Source organism: Oncorhynchus clarkii, chromosome 2, assembly GCF_045791955.1.
Source record: "Oncorhynchus clarkii lewisi isolate Uvic-CL-2024 chromosome 2, UVic_Ocla_1.0, whole genome shotgun sequence".
Taxonomy (NCBI): domain Eukaryota; kingdom Metazoa; phylum Chordata; class Actinopteri; order Salmoniformes; family Salmonidae; genus Oncorhynchus; species Oncorhynchus clarkii.
Window position 1 is genome coordinate 37,263,637 of NC_092148.1, and position 16,784 is coordinate 37,280,420.

Here is a 16,784-nt window from a genome sequence, read left to right on the forward strand (position 1 = left end):
TTTAAAATATAATTGGATTGAAATACAAAAAAATAAAGTGCAAAAATCTATTAATCAAAAACAACACTTTGTTTAAGGAGAAGTAACATGCAGTGAAAACAAATATTAAATTTTAACTTTTAAACTTGAACTGAGTAAAAACTCTAAATATGTGATTGCACAGTAATGTTCACTTGTTTGAGGTTGAGGGTGATACTTGGTGGTGTCCCATCTTTTCCACAAGTTCATCAATGTTCGGGGTAAGGCTCTGAGCTGAAGAAATCCTCAGAATTGAGTGGAGGTGTTCAGCAGTAAGTCGACTTCTGTGTGATGTTTTGTTCAGGTTCATCAAAGAAAACAGTTGTTCACACAGGTATGTGCTGCCAAACATAGACAACGTTTGAGCAGCCTGGATGCGCAGCTGGGGCATTGTGCCGGGGAGGAAACGGGCGAACTCCGCAGCACCCACTGCCGCATATTTTGCCCTCAGTGCATCATTGCATTGGAGGTCAATCAACTCCATTTGGAGGTTTGGTGGTGAGCTTTCCACGTCAACAGCAAATGGGTTACCGAGCAGTTCCAACCTGCTTTTTTGTGCTTCAAAGTCAGCAAATCGGCGTCGAAAGTCAGCGGCAAGCATACCTATTTTATCAGCCAACTGTGTGCTCGGGAACGCACTGGTAGAGAGCTTCTCTTTCATGGTCTGGCAGCTGGGAAAGTGGCTCAAATTTTCTTTCCGCATCTGCGTCTCCCACAGAGTCAGTTTGGTTTTAAATGCCTTCACTGTACTGTACATATCAGAGATGACACGATCCCGACCCTGCAGCTGCAAGTTTATTGCATTCAGATGACTCGTAATGTCACACAGAAAAGCCATTTCACACAGAAACATTTCGTCTCGGAGTTGTGTTGTGTCTTTCCCTTTGCTGTCCAAGAACAGACAAATCTCCTCACGAAGCTCGAAACATCTTTGAAGCACCTTTCCCTGGCTTAGCCATCGCACCTCTGTGTGATAAGGCAAATCACCATGCTCCGTTTCTAACTCCGTCAGAAATGCCTTGAACTGGCGGTGATTCAAACCTTTGGCTCTGATAAAGTTAACTGTGCGCGTGATGATGCTCATTACATGCTCCATTTTCAAGGCTTTACCGCACAACGCTTCCTGGTGTATGATACAATGATAAGCTGTCAGCTCACCTGTCGCGTTTTCCTCTTGCATCTTTTCCCGTATCTTCGCCACCAGTCCGCTCCTGTGTCCACACATCGCAGGTGCTCCGTCGGTTGTCAAACCCACGAGTTTTTCCCAAGGCAGCTCCATCTCATTTACACATCTTGACACCTCTTCATACAAATCATGCCCCGTAGTTGTGCCATGCATAGGACGTAAAGCCAAAAACTCCTCTGTCACGCTTAGGTTGGAGTCCACTCCGCGGATGAAAATTGACAACTGGGCAATGTCAGAAATGTCGGTGCTCTCATCCACAGCCAAGGAATATGCAATAAAATCTTTTCCCTTTTTCACAAGCTGCTCTTTTAGATTGATGGACAACTGGTCTACTCTCTCGGCAATGGTGTTTCTGCTCAGACTCACATTTAAAAAGAGTTGCCTTTTTTCTGGGCAAACTTCGTCACAAACTTTAATCATGCAGTTTTTGATGAAATCCCCCTCCGTAAATGGCCGGGCTGATTTAGCGATCTCTTCTGCCAAAATAAAACTGGCCTTGACAGCAGCCTGGCCTTGTGATTTGGCTTTTTTGAACAGAGCCTGTCGAGATTTGAGGCCTCGTTTTAATTCCTCTGCCTTTTGTAGCCTTTGTTCCATGTCCATATTCTTGTTTTTGTCCGCGTGTTTCGTTTCATAATGTCGTCTCAGATTATACTCTTTCAGTACCGCCACACTTTCTCCACACAGAAGACACACAGGTTTTCCAGCTACCTTCGTGAACATATACTCCGACTCCCACCTTGTTTGAAACCCCCGGTTCTCAGTATCCACCTTCCGTTTTGCCATTTTTGATGGGTATCTGAAAGTTAATTTTACTGTGATGCTGACGACTGCTGTGCCAATAAATATTGAAATGAAGCAGCCTACTGCTCGGTGCGTCACCTTTGCATTGTGGGAAATGTAGTATTGGTGCGTGTAAAAGATCTGCGGGCTGCCGGCTTGCTGCGGGCCGGTTCTAATAATAAATCAAGATCATCCCAGGGGCCGTAAAAAACCTTCTTGCGGGCCGGATGTGGCCCGCGGGCCTTGACTCTGACATATGTGCTCTAGACAATGCATTGCACAATTACTGACCCACAAGATGGGTCAGGGAAAAAAGAGAGAGGACCAAGGACCCACATCTTTAAGAATGGATACACATTTGACACTAACAATTACAGAGACATTTGTGTAAACAGTAACCTGGTTTTCTGTAGTATTATACACTGAGTATTCAAAACAATAGGAACACCTTCCTAAAAATTGAAGTTGCTCTCTCCCCCTTTCCTTCATAACAGCCTCAATTAGTCAGGGCATGGACTCTAAACGGTGTCAAAAGCATTCCACAGGGATGCTGGACCATGTTGACTCCAATGCTTCCCACAGTTGTGTCAAATTGAATGGATGTCCTTTCGGTGGTGAAACATTCTTGATACACACGTGAAACTGTTGAGTGTGAAAATCCCAGCAGCGCTGCAGTTCTTGACACAAACCAGTGCGCCTGGAACCTACTACCATACCTCATTCAAAAGGCACTTAAATATTTTATTTTGCTTATTCACAATCTGAATGGCACACATACTGTACACAATCAATGTCTCAATTGTCTCAAGGCTTAAAAATCCCTCTTTAACCTCTGTCATAACAAGGGATCATAGCTTTCACCTAGATTCACCTGTTCAGTCTATGTCATGGAAAGAGCAGGTGTCCTTAATGTTTTGTATACATGTAAGATTTCTAAACTTCCTTAATAACCTCTTACAGCTACCCCCCTACTTTTTTCAATTTCGCCTGAAGACACCCAAATCTAACTGCATGTAGCTCAGGCTCAGAACCAAAGATATGCATATTCTTGATTTAATTTGAAAGAATACACTCTGAGGTTTGTGTAAATGTGAATTTAATGTAAGAGAATATAACACAATAGATCTGGTTTAGATAATACAATGAAAAAAACATATGTTTTTTTCATTTGTATTGTTGTATCATCTTTAAAATTAACAAGACAAGACAAAACAAAACAAACATTCAGATAGGATGATGGGGACAATTTCAGTGAAAACATAAGAGGGCAACAGTACTTGTGCAAAGTTTCAGAAAGATAACTTCCAAAATGAGTGTGCTACATGACATTTATCATGAAGTCACCAAGGTGCCCCACACAAGTAGCCCAAATGTACCCAAGTGGCCAAATTGGTGAAGTTATACATTTTGAATGGAATAACTATATACAACATACCAAAATGGTATTCTAACACACCCCCCACCCCAAAAAAAAATGGAGAAAAAACATGAGAAAAAAATATATACATTTACAAAATAACACTTTCAATATTTGGAAGACCCTCAGTCGTCTACACAATAGTGTGCTGCTGATGCCAAGTGCCATAGCAGTCTCTTTCTGCTGTAAAGCAGAGGGTCACCAAGCATGTGGTGCAGGTGATGGGGGACTTCATTTTGCAAAGAACACTGCAACACCTCCATGCTGTGCCCTTTTGGCCCTGAGGCACATCCATGCCTGCAGAAATAAATTTGGAACACCACTTGTGGCAGGAGCTGGATGAACCAGCTTCAGTGGGGGATGGACACCTTGGCACTGGGGGCTCCCATTCGGAGTCAGTGTCGCTGTGAAAGAAAATGTTCAGTTAGAATAGTTTCACATATGAGCCCTGTGTCAACAGGTATAATAAACAGATATATATAGAGTACAGGGAACATAAGGTTGAATATATTATTATAGACCTGCTAGATCTACGGTCTCATTTATATTATGACAGACCAGCTAGATCTACTGAACCTTAGAAAGGCCTTGACCAAAGTACAGGCTCAGTGTGCACAGCATTACCATTGAAAAAGGGTAGACACTGTAGAGGCTATGCCATCACTGCATCACAACAGAACTCGAGACAGAGCTGCATTTCCCGAACAAAATGTAAAAAATATAAAACAATGAGTGTCATTTCCCCAAATTTGAAACCATTATTCAAAGACATCTCTAATGAGAATAGGCTACCCATCCTGTTGACGGAGGAAGTAGAGAGCTGTGGGTTGGCAGTGCACTAAATTGATGCAGAAGATAAGATGAGAGACAGTGTCTGACAGACCAGCCAATCTGCACATATCCTCTATGTCATTGTTATTATCCATTGTACGGTTATTTTTACCCTTAATTATTGTTGTTTCTGATTGTCCTGTTGACAATCCTGACTATTATTATTATTTTAATGATATTAATATTGTAAATGAATCACTTAATTTCAAAGTATGTTTTGGCAATATGTACATTGTGACATCATGTCAATAAAGCAATTGTAATTTAAGTGAGAGAGAGAGTGAGTGAGAGAGGAAAAGAGGAATAGATGGATAAGTTCTATAGTTCTCTACAAGCCCCTGAGGTCTTGGGGAAATAATGGCTTTATCGGGAAGCACAATGTGCTGCCTGACACAGGGCCCCATTCAGCATTCTAGACACAGGCAGCTCTGAAGCTATAACAGCAGATAGTATAGCAAGGAAAGGGCAATGTGTCTCTGCGGACAGGTGGCTTCCGTACCCATCATGTGGTACAATAAGGTGGAGGTCTGTGGGCTCCAGTGAAATCCAATCAATATCAAATCACCGCCCCCAGTAATAGTGAGACGGTTATTAGACATGGGGGCGAGGTTTGTTTTCCCAGCATCGAGGGCAACCTGCCCACACATATGATCGAAGTGCAGCCCTGACTTATTGCTTGTCAAAATGACAGGGCCACTCCATTGTAATGTGTGAGTACTTAAACAGGGGGTCAAAATGAGATACAACTATTTTACAAGAGAGCCCTGTATAAGTTTACAAATAAAGACATCAGACAATAATTGTTAAGGGAATTTTTATCAATGATGACTAATTATGTATACATTTTAATCAGGACTGACTAATCAGAATACTATTATGTTACTGTATATGTACTAATCAGAATACTATTATGTTACTGTATATGTACTAATCAGAATACTATTATGTTACTGTATATGTATGAATTTTCTATTTAATCCTAGTACTGAATATAATGTGTGTAAATATAATCAAGAATTAGAACAATGACTGTCTGTACCATGGTAGAAATGAATGAACTTATAGCCAGACTGGCTAGAAGGCTTATCTACACAAGCTGACCTTGGCTCGGTCATATATTATCTTAATAGAGAGAGACATGTGAGAACCATACAGCCATTCTACTAGAGCGGAGATGACACGGGTTAGTACTAAAACTAATGACGTCTTTTTCAGTTTATAACCTGTGGTAAAATGTGTAATGGGCAGTATTCACGAGCTGGTTGATTTCAAGGCTGGTCACTGTCCATATTATACCAATAAGGGTCTTACAAACTCTTATGAATTGACAGAGTGATTTATTTTAATTGGTTATTAAAACAGAGGAAAATAATTCCTGTAACAATAATCAAATCAAATTAAATTGTATTTGTCACATGCGCCGAATACAAGAGGTGTAGACCGAACCGTGAAATGCTTACTTACAAGCCCTTATCCAACAATGCAGTTTTAAGACAATTGAATTTAGAGAAGATGTACTAAACTAAATAAAGTTTAAAAAATGATTAAAATATAAATCAATAATGAGCCTATATACAGGGGGTGCCGGTACAATAACAGCTAAACAGAAACCTTTATTCAGTTTTGCATACATAAAGTAACTTGAACTACCTTTGCCGGTTGTAATGTGCATGTAGGAAGCAGCTTAGTAATGTCCTGAATCAGAGCCCCATGTTAGCACAAGTTTTTTGCCCCGGGAACCGAGAGGCTTTTCAACATAGAGCTGCCGGTGATAACGACTGGTGAGATGGCAGAGGAGGTCCGGCAGTTGATGAGACTATGCTATTAGTCTATTAAACTGAATATCTGACTCCATAAAGATGATTTAGAAATATGCAAAAAACTATAGTTGAGTTCTAGTATTAGAAAGATTCAACAACTGAGACATAAACTGAACAAGTTCCACAGACTTGTGACTAACAGAAATAGAATAATGTGTCACTGAACAAAGGGGGGGGGGTCAAAATCAAAGGTAACAGTCAGTATCTGGTGTGGCCACCAGCTGCATTAAGTACTGCAGTGCATCTCCTCATGGACTGCACCAGATTTGCCAGTTCTTGCTGTGCGATGTTACCCCACTCTTCCACCTAGGAACCAACAAGTTACCGGACATTTCTGGGGGGAATGTTTTATTTATTAGTTATTTTACCAGGTAAATTGACTGAGAACACATTCTCATTTGCAGCAATGACCTGGGGAATAATTACAGGGGAGAGGGGGATTAATGAGCCAATTGTAAACGGGGGATTATTAGGTGACCGTGATGGATTGAGGGCCAGATTGGGAATTTAACCAGGACACCAGGGTTAACACCCCTACGCTTACGATAAGTGCCATGGGATCTTTAATGACCCCAGAGAGTCAGGACACCCGTTTAACGTCCCATTCGAAAGACGGCACCCTACACAGGGCAGTGTCCCCAATCACTGCCCTGGGGCATTGGGATATTTTTTTAGACCAGAGGAAAGAGTGCCTCCTACTGGCCCTCCAACACCACTTCCAGCAGCATCTGGTCTCCCATCCAGGAACTGACCAGGACCAACCCTGCTTACAGTGGTATGCTGCTGGCATGCTGGAATTGGCATTGCCCTCACCCTCTGATCCAAAAGGTCCCAGACGTGCTCAATGAGATTGAGATCCGGGCTCTTCGCTGGCCATGGCAGAACACTGACATTCCTGTCTAGCAAGAAATCACGCACAGAACGAGCAGTATGGCTGGTGACACTGTCATGCTGGAGGGTCATGTCTGGATGAGCCTGCAGGAAGGGTATCACATGATGGAGGAGGATGTCTTCCCTGTAATGCACAGCGTTGAGATTGCCTGCAATGACAACAAGCTCAGTCCGATGATGCTGTGACACACCGTCTCAGACCATGATGGACCCTCCACCTCCAAATCAATCCCGCTCCAGAGTACAGGCCTCAGTGTAATGCTCATTCCTTCAACGATAAATGCAAATCCGACCATCACCCCTGGTGAGACAAAACTGTGACTCGTCAGTGTAGAGCACTTTATGCCAGTCCTGTCTGGTCCAGCGACAGTGGGTTTGTGCCCATTGGCGACGTTGTTGCTGAGGATGTCTGGTGAGGACTTGCCTTCCAACAGGCCAACAAGCCCTCAGTCCAGCCTCTCTCAGCTTATTTCGGACAGTCTGAGCAACGATGGAGGCATTGTGCGTTCCTGATGTAACTCGAGCAGTTGTTGTTGCCATCCTGTACCTGTCCCGCAGGTGTGATGTTTGGATGTACCGATCCTGTGCAGGTGTTGTTACACGTGGTATGCCACTGCGAGGACGATCAGCTGTCCGCCCTGTCTCACAGTACGGACATTGCAATTTATTGCCCTGGCCACATCTGCAGTCCTCATGCCCCCTTGCAGCATGAATAAGGCACGTTCACGCAGATGAGCAGGGACCCTGGGCATCTTTCTTTTGGTGTTTTTCAGAGACGGTAGAAAGGCCTCTTCAGTGTCCTAAGTTTTCATAACTGTGATCTTAATTGCCTACCGTCCGTAAGCTGTTAGTGTCTTAACGACCATTCCACAGGTGTTTGTTCATTAACTTTTTTTGGTTCATTGAACAAGCATGGGAAACAGTGTTTAAACCCTTTAGAATTAAGATCTGTGAAGTTATTTGGATTTTTACGAATTATCTTTGAAAGACAGAAACGTCCCTTTTTCAGGACCCTATGTAATTTATTTATTTATTTAATGAAGCTGCCAGTTGAGGACTTGTGAGGTGTCTGTTTCTCAAACTAGACACTCTAATGTACTTGTCCTCTTGCTCAGTTGTGCACCAGGCCCTCACACTCCTCTTTCTATTCTGGTTAGGGCCAGTTTGCATTGTTCTGTGAAAGGAGTACTACACAGTGTTGTACGAGATCTTCCGTTTCTTGGCAATTTCTCACTAGGAATAACCTTCATTTCTAAGAACAAGAATAGACTGACGAGTTTCAGAAGAAAGTCTTTGTTTCTGGCCATTTTGAGCCTGTCATCGAACCCACAAATGCTGATGCTCCAGATACTCAAGTAGTCTAAAGAAGTCAGGTTTTATTTAATGAGCACAACAGTTTTCAGCTCTGCTAACATAATTGCTAAATAGTTTTCTTATGATCAATTAGACTTTTACATTTATAATCTTGGATTTGCTAACACAACGTGCAATTGGAACACAGGAGTAATGGTTGCTGATAATGGGTCTCTGTACGTCTATGTAGATATTCCATAAAAAAATATTCAGTTTCCAGCTACAATAGTCATTTACAACATTAACAATGTTTACACTGTATTTCTGATCAATTTGATGTTATTTTAATGGACAAAAAATGTGCTTTTGACCCCAAACTTTTGAAAGGTAGTGTAAGTATTCATACCCTTTACTCAGTAATTTGTTGAAGCAGCGATTACATCCTCAAGTCTTCTTGGGTATGACGCTACAAGCTTGGCACACCTGTATTTGGAGAGTTTCCCCCATTCTTCTCTGCAGATCCTCTCAAGCTCTGTCAGGTTGGAAGGGGAGAGTCACTGCATAGCTATTATCAGATCTTTCCAAAGATGTTCAATCGGGTTCAAGTCTGGGCTCTAGCTGGGCCACTCAAGGATATTCAGAAACTTGTCCCGAAGCCACTCCTGCGTTGTCTTGGCTGTGTGATTAGGGCAATTGTCATGTTGGAAGGTGAAAAATCCCACCAGTCTGAGATCCTGAGCACTCTGGAGCAGGTCTTCAAGGTCTTCATCAAGGATCTCGCTGTACTTTGCTCTGTTCCTCTTTCCCTCGATTCTGACTAGTATCCCAGTTCCTGCTGCTGGAAAACATCCGCACAGCATGATGTTGCCACCACCATGCATCACCGTAGGTGATGCTGGCATTCAGGCCAAAGGCATTCAGGCCAAAGAGTTCAATCTTAGTTTCATCAGACCAGAGAATCTTGATTCTCATGGTCTGAGAGTCCTTTAGGTGGCTTTTGGCAAACTACAAGCGGATCGTCATGTGCATTTTACTGAGGGGTGTCTTCAGTCTGGCCACTACCATAAAGGCCTGATTGGTAAAGTGCTGCAGAGATGGGAGAACCTTCCAGAAGGACAACCATCTCCAAAGAGGAACTCTGGAGCTCTGTCAGAGTAATCATTGGGTACTTGGTCACCTCCTTGACCAAGGCCCTTCTCCCCTGATTACTCAGTTTGGCCAGGCGGCAAACTAAGAAGTATTGGTGGTTCTAAACTTCTTCCATTTAGAATGAGAGGCCACTGTGTTCTTGGGGACCTTCAATGCTGCAGACATTTTTTGGTACCTTTCCCCAGATCTGTGATTTGACATAATCCTGTCTCGTTTTTTTCTCTGACATACAATGTCAAATGTGTGACCTTATGTTGACAGGTATGTGCCTTTCCCAATCATGTCCAATCAATTTAATTTACTACAGGTGGACTCCAATCAAGATGTAGAAACATCTCTAGGATGACCAGTGGAAACAGGATGCACCTGAGTTCAACTTCAATATCCCTCTAGTGGTGTGGGGCTATGCTTTGGCAAAGTGGGTGGGGTTATATCCTGCCTGTTTGGCACTGTCCGGGGGTGTCCTCAGATGGGGCCACAGTGTCTCCCGACCCCTCCTGTCTCAGCCTCCAGTGTTTATGCTACAGTAGTTTATTTGTCGGGGGGCTAGGGTCAGTCTGTTATATCTGGAGTATTTCTCCTGTCTTATCCGGTGTCCTGTGTAAATGTAAGTATGCTCTCTCTAACTCTCTCTATCTCTCTAATTCTCCCTTTCTTTCCTTCTTTCTTTCTATCTTTCTTTCTTTCTCTCAGAGGACCTGAGCCCTAGGACCATGCATCAGCACTACTGGCCTGATGACTCCTTGCTGTCCCCAGTCCACCTGGCTGAGCTGCTGCCCCAGTTTCAACTGTTCTGCCTGTGGCTATTGAACACTGACCTGTTCACCGGACGTCCTACCTGTCCCAGACCTGCTGTTTTCAACTCTCTAGAGACAGCAGAGAGGCAGAGATACTCTGAATAATTGGCTAGGAAAAGCCAACTGACATTTACTCTTGAGGTGCTGACCTGTTGCACCCTCGACAACCACTGTGATTATTATTATTTGATCCTGCTTGTTATCTATGAACATGAACATCTTGGCCATGTTCTGTTATAATCTCCACCCGGCACAGCCAGAAGAGGACTGGCCGCCCCTCATAGCCTGGTTCCTCTCTCAGTTTCTTCCTAGGTTCTGGTCTTTCTAGGGAGTTTTTCCTAGGCACCGTGCTTCTACAGCTGCATTGCTTGCGGTTTGGGGTTTAAGGCTGGGTTTCTGTACAGCAGGGCTTTATAAAAAGGGCTTTATAAATACATTTGATTGATTGAAATAGATTTTTTTAAATTTTGAGTCTCATAGCCAAGGGTCTGAATACTTATGTCAATAAGGTATCTGGTTTTATTTTTGAATAAATCTAGCATCTGGTCCTGAGAAATAGGCGGTTTACTTTGGGAACGTTATTTTTCCAAAATTAAAAATAGTTCCCCCTAGTTTCAAGATGTTAAGGGATGGGTAGGGTCAAGAAGTTAAACTACAATGCAGTTTTAATTTAAAAATATATAAAAAATTAAAGTAACAAAAATTGAAGGGCAGCAGTAAAATAACAATAGTGAGGCTATATACGGGGGTACCGGTACAGAGTCAATGTGTGGGGGCACCGGTTAGTTAAGGTAATTGAGGTAATATGTACATGTAGGTAGATTTACTAAAGTGACTATACATGGATAATAACAGAGAGTAGCAGCAGCGTAATTGTCCTGTGATATCATTAAAGATGTTATAATGGAAACATTGTAACTTCAAGAGATTTCACAATATATATGTCAGAGTTACATCTAAATGTTGTAAACTCATATGATTAAATACGAAACGTGATTTTAGCATTCTAAATGAGAATTGTTTTTCATGTAAAGTTTTACCCAGTCAGTAACCACGCCAACGTGAGCACAGACATTATACCAAAAGGATGGAACACCCCTTTTTCCCCCCCAGAGTGTTTATAAAAGTACTCCTAACAATATTTACATTAAACCAGACATCGTGGACTGGTGGCTATATGGCTGAGTAATGGTTTAAAACTAAAGACCAGTATACGGACAGTAAGCCAGACGTCACAAATGGTTTAAAACCACCAGATCAGAAAGTGTGGAGCTGTGGCTACACGTGTAAAATGGTTAGACTCTACCTGACCAGAAAATGGTAAGACAGTCAAACTCAACAGAGAAGAAGACTAGACATGCACCGCCTCCAGCTAAAAATCCAAATTTACAATGAGCGTATTATTCAACTGTATGTACAATAGTTGAATTAATTTGTCTCTCCTTCTCCCGCTCTTTCTTTCCCCACCCCTTCATTGTGTAACCAGCCCTCACATCGCGTTATTCCACTAGGTACTTTTCATTGCATTATGTAGTAATCAATGTATAATCTATCCTGTGTGTGTGTTTATGTAATTCTGTGTGACTATTTAGTTAGTAAATAAATAGTTAAGCCAATTTATGTATCGCTGAATCCTCATGTAGACTAGCGTTGGAGCAGATTTAACAGATTACGTTCAGAATGAGACTAATATGAGGTAATACTTATTATCAATTGACTGCTGATACTGAGATATTCTGATCTTTTCTTGAGTTAATTTAGGAAATTATGACTCATAAAACAAACTTTTCCCGTGGTACCCCAGGTTACTACTGAGTAAAATGTTACATGATTCATTTAACCACGTAATAAATACAATCCGTAAAACACTAAATAAGAATGGTGTTCATGGGAGGACACCACGGAAGAAGCCACTGCTGTCCAAAAAAACATTGCTGCATGTCTGAAGTTTGCAAAAGTGCACCTGGATGTTTCACAGCGCTACTGGCAAAATATTCTGTGGACAGGTGAGTTATTTGGAAGGAACAGACAACACCATGTGTAGAGAAAAAAAGGCACAGCACTCCAGCATCAAAACTTCATCTCAACTGTAAACTATGGTGGAGGGAGCATCATGGTTTGGGGCTGCTATGCTGCCTCAGGGCCTGGACAGCTTGCTATCATCGACGGAAAAATGAATTCCCAAGTTTATCAAGACATATTGCAGGACAATGTTAGGCTATCTATCCGCCAATTGAAGCTCAACAGAAGTTGGGTGATGCAACAGGACAATGACACATTAGTAAATCAACAACAGAATGGCTTCAACAGAAGAAAATACAGCTTCTGGAGAATGTCAGAGTCCAGAGTCCTGACCTCAACCTGATTGAGATGCTGTGACAGACCTCAAGAGAGCAGTTCACACCAGACATCCCAAGAATATTGCTGAACTGAAACAGTTTTGTAAAGAGGAATAGTCCAAAATTCCTCCTGACCGTTGTGCAAATCTGCTCCGCAACTACAGAAATCATTTGATTGAGGTTATTGCTGCCAATGGAGGGTCAACAAGTTATTATATCCAAGGATTCACATTATTTGCCCACCCTGCACTGTGAAGGTTTAAACGGTGTGTTCAACAAAGACATGAAAACCTATAATTGTTTGTGTGTTATTAGTTAAAGCAGACTGTGTTTGGCTATTGTTGTGACCTAGATAAAGTTCAGGTAAAAAATTGTATGACCAATTTATGCAGAAATCCAGGTATTTCCAAAGGGTTCACATACTTTTTCTTGCGACGCTAGGTGTTCCCTTTGTCCAGGTGTGAAAGGGGAGTGTGGAGTGAAATAGAGATTGCATCATCTGTGGATCTGTTGGGGTGGTATGCAAATTGGAGTGGGGTCTAGGGTTTCTGGGATAATGGCTTTGATGTGAGCCATGACCTGCCTTTCAAAGCACTTCATGGCTACAGATGTGAGTTCTACGGGTCGGTAGTGATTTAGGCAGGTTACCTTAGTCCCTGTGCCAAAGAACACTAAGGTGGTCTGCTCAAAACATGTTGGTATTACAGACTCAGACAGGGAGAGGTAGAAAATGTCAGCGAAGACACTTGCCAGTTGGTCAGAGCATGCTCGGTGTACACGTCATGGTAATCTGTCTGGCCCTGCGGCCTTGTGAATGTTGACCTGTTTAAAGGTCTTCCTCACATCGGTTGCGGAAAGCGTGATCACACAGTTGTCCAGAACAGCTGATGCTGTCATGCATGTTTCAGTGTTACTTGCTTTGAAGCAAGTATTGAAGTAATGTCGCCACTCTGGTAGGCTCATGTCACTGGGCAGCTCTTGGCTGTGCTTCCCTTTGTAGTCCATAATGGTTTGCAAGCCCTGCCACATCCGTCAAGCGTCGGAGCCGGTGTAGTAGAATTCAATCTTAGTCCTGTATTGACGCTTTGTCTGTTTGATGGTTCGTCAGAGGGCATAGCAGGATTTCTTATAAGCTTCCAGGTTAGAGTCCCGCTCCTTGAAAGCGGCAGCTCTACCCTTTAGCTCGGTGTGAATGTTGCCTGCAATCTGTGGCTTCTGGTTGGTGTATGTACATACAGTCACTGTGGGGACAGCGTCATCAATGCACGTATTGATGAAGCCAGTGACTGATGTGGTCTACTCCTCAATGCCATCAGAAGAATCCCGGCAACATATTCCAGTCTGTGCTAGAAAAACAGTCCTGTAGCTTAGTATCTGTTTCATCTGACCACTTTATTATTGACAGAGTGCTTCCTGCTTTGATTTTAGCTTGTAAGCAGAAATCGGGAGGACAGAATTGTGGTCAGATTTGCCAGATGGAGGGCGAGGGAGAGATTTGAACGCGTCTCTGTGTGTGGAGTGAAGGTGGTCTAGAATGTTCCGTCTGCTTGCACATTTAACATGCTGGTAGAAATGAGGTAAAAACAGATTTAAGTTTCCCTGCATTAAAGTCCCCGGCCACTAGGAGCGCCGCCTCTGGATGAGCGTTTTCCTTATGGCCATATACAACTCATTGAGTGCGTTCTTAGTGCCAGCATCGGTTTATGTTGATAAATAGACAGCTACGAAAAATACAGATAAACTCTCTAGGTAGATAGTGTGGTCTATGGCTTATCATGAGATACTCTACCTCAGGCGAGAAAAACCTCAATACTTCCTTAGAAATCGTGCACCAGCTGTTGTTTACATATATACAGTGGGGCAAAAAAGTATTTAGTCAGCCACCAATTGTGCAAGTTCTCCCACTTAAAAAGATGAGAGAGGCCTGTAATTTTCATCATAGGTACACTTCAACTATGACAGACAAAAAAAATCACATTTATTCGCAAAGTATGGTGGAAAATAAGTATTTGGTCAATAACAAAAGTGTATCTCAATACTTTGTTATTAAATACCCTTTGTTGGCAATGACAGAGGTCAAACGTTTTCTGTAAGTCTTCACAAGGTTTTCACACACTGTTGCTGTTATTTTGGCCCACCCCTCCATGCAGATCTCCTCTAGAGCAGTGATGTTTTGGGGCTGTTGCTGGGCAACACGGACTTTCAACTCCCTCCAATGACTTTCTATGGGTTTGAGATCTGGAGACTAGCTAGGCCACTTCAGGACCTTGAAATGCTTCTTACGAAGCCACTCCTTCGTTGCCTTGGGCGGTGTGTTTGGGATCATTGTCATGCTGAAAGACCCAGCCACGTTTCATCTTCAATGCCCTTGCTGATGGAAGGAGGTTTTCACTCAAAATCTCACGATACATGGCCCCATTAATTCTTTCCTTTACATGGATCAGTCGTCCTGGTCCCTTTGCAGAAAAACAGCCCCAAAGCATGATGTTTCCACCCCCATGCTTCACAGTAGGTATGGTGTTCTTTGAATGCAACTCAGAATTCTTTGTCCTCCAAACACAACGAATTGAGTTTTTACCAAAAAGTTATATTTTGGTTTCATCTGACCATATGACATTCTCCCAATCTTCTTCTGGATCATCCAAATGCTCTCTAGCAAACTTCAGAAGGGCCTGGACATGTACTGGCTTAAGCAGGGGGATACGTCTGGCACTGCAGGATTTGAGTCCCTGGCGGCGTAGTGTGTTACTGATGGTAGGCTTTGTTACTTTGGTCCCAGCTCTCTGCAGGTCATTCACTAGGAACCGACATGTGGTTCTGGGATTTTTGCCCCAGATTGAGGGAGATTATCAGTGGTCTTGTATGTCTTCCATTTCCTAATAATTGCTCCCACAGTTGATTTCTTCAAATCAAGCTGCTTACCTATTGCAGATTCAGTCTTCCCAGCCTGGTGCAGGTCTACAATTTTGTTTCTGGTGTCCTTTGACAGCTCTTTGGCCTTGGCCATAGTGGAGTTTGGAGTGTGACTGTTTGAGGTTGTGGACAGGTGTCTTTTATACTGATAACAAGTTCAAACAGGTGCCATTAATACAGGTAATGAGTGGAGGACAGAGGAGCCTCTTAAAGAAGAAGTTACAGGTCTGTGAGAGCCAGAAATCTTGCTTGTTTGTAGGTGACCAAATACTTATTTTCCACTATAATTTTCAAATAAATTCATAAAAAATCCTACAATGTGATTTTCTGGATTTTTTTCTTCTCATTTTGTCTGTCATAGTTGAAGTGTACCTATGATGAAAATGACAGGCCTCTCTCATCTTTTTAAGTGGGAGAACTTGCACAATTGGTGGCTGACTAAATAATGTTTTGCCCCACTGTACATAGGTTGCCCCCCCTTGTCTTACCGGAGGCTGCTGTTCTATCCTGTCCATACAGTATCTAACATATTATTCATGTCTGTCACACCCTGATCTGTTTCACCTGTCTTTGTGATTGTCTCCACACCCTTCCAGGTGTCGCCTGTCTGCCCCATTTGTATTTATACCTGTGTTTTCTGTCTGTCTGTGCCAGTTCGTCTTGTTTGTCAAGTCAACCAGTGGTTCGTATCAGCTCCTGCTTTTCCCCAGTCTCTCTTTTCTCGCCCTCCTGGTTTTGACCCTTGCCTGTCCTGACTCTGAGCCTGCCTGCCTGACCACTCTGCCTGACCCTGAGCCTGCCACCGACCTGTACCTTTGTCCCTGTTCGAGAATTTCCAGTCATCTGGTGATTTTCAGTACCTATACTGTTCTCTTGGAAGTAGAAAGAAGGATCGATATAAGTTTAAATATTAGATGTGTAAAAAACACAACGTAAGCAGAATCCGTGTGGATGAGGCAAGGCAGACCAACAAAACGTGACTGGTCTGGGCCATATCTGATTTTGTGACGGCTACTGGACATGCACATGGGATAATCATACATAGACAACATTGGCATGAACTTGTGAAGACCTTTGGAAAGGAACATTAGCTAATCAGTTATAGGCACCAGAAGGAGTGTGCATGTTACGCCACCAATATAATTTTGCCCCAATGTCTGAGCCAATAAGAGAATGGAAACTAAGCAAGACAACACGATTCATAAAGTGGAGTGATGATGTTATGTAAGGGTAAGACTGTATAAAAGCCAAGTACTTAGATTGGAGAGTCAGTTCTTCCATGGAATTGCTCGGTTTTGTTACTGTTTGTAATAAAAGTATATTTGAATTCACAAGCTCCGGTATCTG

The 16,784-nt window shown here is 42.6% G+C and overlaps 1 protein-coding gene across 2 annotated transcripts in view; it reads right to left on the bottom strand.

Moving 5' to 3' along the window:
- The window catches only part of LOC139367656 (receptor-type tyrosine-protein phosphatase U-like), a 343,935-nt gene that overhangs the window by 182,007 nt on the left and 145,144 nt on the right, over positions 1-16,784 (bottom strand). The gene's annotated exons all lie outside the window — the stretch shown is intronic.